Here is a 6,000-nt window from a genome sequence, read left to right on the forward strand (position 1 = left end):
CCCACCATTGGAATGAATTCAATGTATTTTGAAATCTTACATTCTATACTTGTCTCACTAGAAGGTGCTGCAGGCACATGTCTCGTGGACTGTCCTGTAAACCAGCGTCCCAGGGGGAACATCAATTTTTTACATTTTAGCATACATTTTCATACTGGTCCCCCATGGGAATCAAACCCACAACCCTGGCATTGCAAGCGACATGCTCTACCAACTGAGTCAAACGGGACAGCATGGAAAAGGGGTTCCCTGGACTCAGGGTCCACATCGGGGGGTACCGGCAGCTGAAATTCTCTATAGGGTCCACCTCAAGACTGGGGATGGTCACCTGTCCAACTGGGAGTATCCTAGGAGATTCACATTCACATTGATTAATGTCATTATTAGCAATACTGGAATTCATTTTTACATAGGGAGGCAGTGAAATTAAAAGACAGTATGAACAACATCTACAGTGAAATGTGGTATCAATGAATGTAAACTTAAATCAACAACGTTTGTAACAGAACAATGCAATAGTGTATTTTGAATTGGTTTGATTTGGTGAATGCCCGTGTGTATAACCATATCCATGATTCCGACTGACTGCATGCTACCTGAGGTGTGGTCTTGGGGGGAGTTGTGAGTAGGTAGCTGGTCTGCGTCTGACCCTGCGTGTGGATCCCGTGCTGTAGTTCCACAGGGACATGGTGAAGAAGTGCATCAACAGCCAGTGTTTCTGGAGCCAGAAGCTGTCCACACCCTGTCTATAGTTGGCCTCAATCGGATCACTGCCATCCTGGGAGTCCGATGAAGTTAGCCCCAAACTACAGATCTAGGATCAGATTAGCCTACACCTAGTCCTGAACATAATCATTAGGCTGTTGCAAAGATATCTGATCCAGTATCAGTTATTATGGGCAACTTCTACCCAAGTCCAAAGGAAAAATGGCCTCCTCGCCACCTCTCCTTTACTAAATCTCTGAGCTTATACTCAGTAGGTCAGAGCGGTATGGTGGAGATCTAGGCAGCACTATCACTAATCTGGGGCCATCAGGGGAAGGAGGAGAGGTAAGCTATCTACGGACTGACGACTCACTCAGGACACATTCTCAAGTCTAGTTTGTCAAATTTGAGACGGCCAGTAACCTATAAATCAGCCTAGCTCCTTTGTGTCAAAAGGGAGAAGTGACTGAGGTGAGATAACTTACTTTTCCATATCCTTCCCAGCCCTTGTCAGATTCCCAGTAGAAGTGCCAGTGGTTGGCGATGTAGTCAAGCCTCCTGGTGTTTCTGTACACAGTGGAATTCTCCACCATCAGTGTATCAAAGTTCAAGCAGATTTTTTCCTCAAAGATCCTAGAAAAAAAAACATGCATGCAATACCTCAGCCAACTAATGGTCTATCTATAATCAGATACAGATTCAATCATTGCCATTTGCCACACAACCACAGGGTGGTGCCATTTGCTTCCGGTTCAGCAGCATCTTATTTTCTTGAATAATCAGACAAGACAGATCATGTATTAGATAGATTGAACAACATTGTCCAAAGTCTTGATGATTAGGTGTGTTAGTGCTGGGCTACAACAAAAGCCTACACACCCTTTAACACTTTAGGACCAGAGGAGAAGAGGACTGCTAAATCAATCACATTTGAACTGAGGAGGATGTTGGGCTGCAATTTGATGTGAATAAAGGGAACGTTTGTTAAAATTGTAAACTCACTCACCCATGTGTCAGGTAGACCCTTTCCTTGGTCAGGTCTGCTTCCAGCTGGACGCTGGGTTCTGGGCTGACCTACTTTGGAGTGTCAGTCCTCTTCAGCTACCAGTGGAAGGGGTTCTGTGTGTGGTGCAGGTGGGTGAGGTGGCAGCATATCAAATCAAATGTTATTTGCCACATGTGCCGAATACAACAGGTGTAGACATTACAGTGAAATGCTTACTTACAAGCCCTTAACCAACAATGCAAAGTAAAATAGATTTTAAAAAAGTGTTAAGCAAAAAATATAAAAGCAAATAACTAAAGAGCAGCAGTAAAATAAAATAACAGTAGGGGGGTACCGGTGCAGAGTCAATGTGCGGGGGCACCGGCTAGTCGAGGTAATTGAGGTAATATGTACATGTGGGTAGAGTTAAAGTGACTATGCATAAATAATAACAGAGTAGCAGCAGAGTAAAAAAGGGGGACGGGTGGGGGGCGCAGTGCAAATTGTCCGGGTAGCCATGATTAGCTGTTCAGGAGTCTTATGGCTTGGGGGTAGAAGCTGTTGAGAAGCCTTTTGGACCTAGACTTGGCGCTCCGGTACCGCTTGCCATGCGGTAGCAGAGAACAGTCTATGACTAGGGTGGCTGGAGTCTTTGACAATTTTGAGGGCCTTCCTCTGACACCGCCTGGTATAGAGGTCCTGGATGGCAGGAAGCTTGGCCCCAGTGATGTACTGGGCCGTACGCACTACCCTCTGTAGTGCCTTGCGGTCGGAGGCCAAGCAGTTGCCATACCAGGCGGTGATGCAACCAGTCAGGATGCTCTTGATGGTGCATCTGTATAACTTTTTGAGGATCTGAGGACCCATGCCAAATTTGTTCAGTCTCCTGAGGGGGAATAGGCTTTGTCATGCCCTCTTCATGACTGTCTTGGTGTGTTTGGACCATGATAGTTTGTTGGTGATGTGGACACCAAGGAACTTGAAGCTCTCAACCTGTTCCACTACAGCCCCGTCGATGATAATGGGGGCGTGCTCAGTCCTCTTTTTTTCCCTGTAGTCCACAATCATCTCCTTTGTCTTGATCACGTTGAGGGAGAGGTTGTTATCCTGGCACCACACGGCCAGGTCTCTGACCTCCTCCCTATAGGCTGTCTCATCGTTGTCGGTGATCAGGCCTACCACTGTTGTGTCGTCGGAAAACTTAATGATGGTGTTGGAGTCGTGCCTGGCCATGCAGTCATGGGTGAACAGCGAGTACAGGAGGGGACCGAGCACGCACCCCTGAGGGGCCCCCGTGTTGAGGATCAGCGTGGCAGATGTGTTGTTACCTACCCTTACCACCTGGTGACGGCCCGTCAGGATCCAGTTGCAGGATCCAGTTGCAGAGGGAGGGTGTTTAGTCCCAGGATCCTTAGCTTAGTGATGAGCTTTGAGGGCACTATGGTGTTGAACGCTGAGCTGTAGTCAATGAATAGCATTCTCACGTAGGTGTTCCTCTTGTCCAGGTGGAAAAGGGCAGTGTGGAGTGCAATAGAGATTGCATCATCTGTGGATCTGTTGGGGCGGTATGCAAATTGGAGTGGGTCTAGGGTTTCTGGGATAATGGTGTTGATGTGAGCCATGACCAGCCTTTCAAAGCACTTCATGGCTACAGACGTGGGTGCTACGGGTCGGTAGTCATTTAGGCAGGTTATCTTAGTGTCCTTGGGCACAGGGACTATGGTGGTCTGCTTGAAACATGTTGGTATTACAGACTCAGTCAGGGACATGTTGAAAATGTCAGTGAAGACACTTGCCAGTTGGTCAGCACATGCTCAGAGTACACATCCTGGTAATCCATCTGGCCCTGCGGCCTTGTGAATGTTGACCTGCTTAAAAGTCTTACTCACATTGGCTACGGAGAGCGTGATCACATAGTCATCCGGAACAGCTGGTGCTCTCATGCATGCTTCAGTGTTGCTTGCCTAGAAGCGAGCATAGAAGTGATTTAGCTCGTCTGGTAGGCTTGTGTCACTGGGCAGCTCGCGGCTGTGCTTCCCTTTGTAGTCTGTAATAGTTTTCAAGCCCTGCCACATCCAACGAGCGTCAGAGCCGGTGTAGTACGATTCAATCTTAGTCCTGTATTGACTCTTTGCCAGTTTGATGGTTTGTCGGAGGGCATAGCTGGATTTCTTATAAGCATCCGGGTTAGAGTCCCGCTCCTTGAAAGCGGCAGCTCTAGCCTTTAGCTCAGTGCGGATGTTGCCTGTAATCCATGGCTTCTGGTTGGGGTATGTACGTACGGTCACAGTGGGGATGACGTCATCGATGCACTTATTGATGAAGCCAGTGACTGATGTGGCGTACTCTTCAATGCTATCTGAAGAATCCCGGAACATATTCTAGTCTGTGCTAGCAAAACAGTCCTGTAGCTTAGCATCTGCGTCATCTGACCACTTTTTTAATAACCAAGTCACTGGTGCTTCCTGCTTTAGTTTTTGCTTATAAGCAGGAATCAGGAGGATATAGTTATGGTCAGATTTGCCAAATGGAGGGCGAGGGAGAGCTTTGTATGCGTCTCTGTGTGTGGAGTAAAGGTGGTCTAGAGTTTTTTTTCCTCTGGTTGCACATTTAACATGCTGGTAGAAATTAGGTAGAAGGGATTTAAGTTTAAGCCGCGGGAAGTAGGGGTGCTGATGGGGCTGCAGCACCCACTGAAAAATCAGAATAAATAAACAAATATAATAAAAACAAATATTTTTTGGAAAGAAAAATGTTTTCACAAAAGTGCACTGGGCCTTTACCAGTATTAGCTGACTGATATACAGTGCATTCGGAAAGTATTCAGACCTCTTCACTTTTTCCACATTTTGTTAAATTACAGCCTTATTCTAAAATGGATTAAATAAATAAAAATCCTCATCAATCTAAACACAATACTACATAATGACAAACCGAAAACAGGTTTTTAGATTTTTCTTGCAAATCTATTCAAAATAAAAAACAGAAATACCTTATTTACATAAGTATTCAGACCCTTTGCTATGAGACTCGAAATTGAGCTCAGGTGCATCCTGTTTCTATTGATCATCCTTGAGATGTTTCTACAACTTGATTGGAGTCCACCTTCGGTAAATTCAATTGATTGGACATGATTTGGAAAGGCACACACCTGTCTATATAAGGTCCCACAGTTGACAGTGCATGTCAGAACAAAAACCAAGCCATGAGGTTGAAGGAATTGTCCGTAGAGCTCTGAGAAAGGATCGTGTCGAGGCACAGATCTGGGGAAGGGTACCAAAAAATGTCTGCAGCATTGGCGGTCCCCAAGAACACAGTGGCCTCCATCATTCTTAAATGGAAGAAGTTTGGAACCACCAAGACTCTTCCTAGAGCTGGCCGCCCGGCCAAATTGAGCAATCGGGGGAGAAGGGCCTTGGTCAGGGAGGACTCTCAGACCATGAGAAACAAGATTCTCTGGTCTGATGAAACCAAGATTGAACTCTTTGGCCTGAATGCCAAGCGTCACGTCTGGAGGAAACCTGGCACCATCCCTTCGGTGAAGCATGGTGGTGGTAGCATCATGCTTTGGGGATGTTTTTCAGCGGCAGGGACTGGGAGACTAGTCAGGATCGAGGGAAAGATGACCGGAGCAAGGTAAAGTGAGATCCTTGATGAAAACCTGCTCTAGAGTGCTCAGGACCTCAGACTGGGGTGACGGTTCACCTTCCAACAGGACAACGACCCTAAGCACACAGCCAAGACAACGCAGGAGTGGCTTCGGGACAAGTCTCTGAATGTCCTTGAGTGGCCCAGCCAGAGCCCGGACTTGAACCCGATCGAACATCTCTGAAGGGACCTGAAAATAGCTGTGCAGCGAAGCTCCATATCCAACCTAACAGAGTTTGAGAGGATCTGCACAGAAGAATGGGAGAAACCCCTCAAATAAAGGTGCGTCAAGCTTGTAGCTTCATACCCAAGAAGACTCAAGACTGTAATCACTGCCAAAGGTGCTTCAACAAAGTACTGAGTAAAGGGTCTGAATACTTATGTAAATGTGATATTTCTGTTTTTTTAGCAAACATTTCTAGAAACCTGTTTTTGCTTTGTCATTATGGGGTATTGTGCGTAGATTGATGAGGGTGGAAAAAACAATTTAATCAATTTTAGAATAAGGCTGTAATGTAACAAAATGTGGAAAAGGTCAAGGGGTCTGAATACTTTCCGAATGCACTGTATACCTTTGTAAAGCAGGAACAAACAAAAAAATCTGCATCTCCACTTTGGCAAAAAAAGGTAGTTGTATAATTAAGAACAGTATCTTGCAGGAT

This window comes from Coregonus clupeaformis, chromosome 19 (genome assembly GCF_020615455.1).
Source record: "Coregonus clupeaformis isolate EN_2021a chromosome 19, ASM2061545v1, whole genome shotgun sequence".
Classification (NCBI taxonomy): Eukaryota; Metazoa; Chordata; class Actinopteri; order Salmoniformes; family Salmonidae; genus Coregonus; species Coregonus clupeaformis.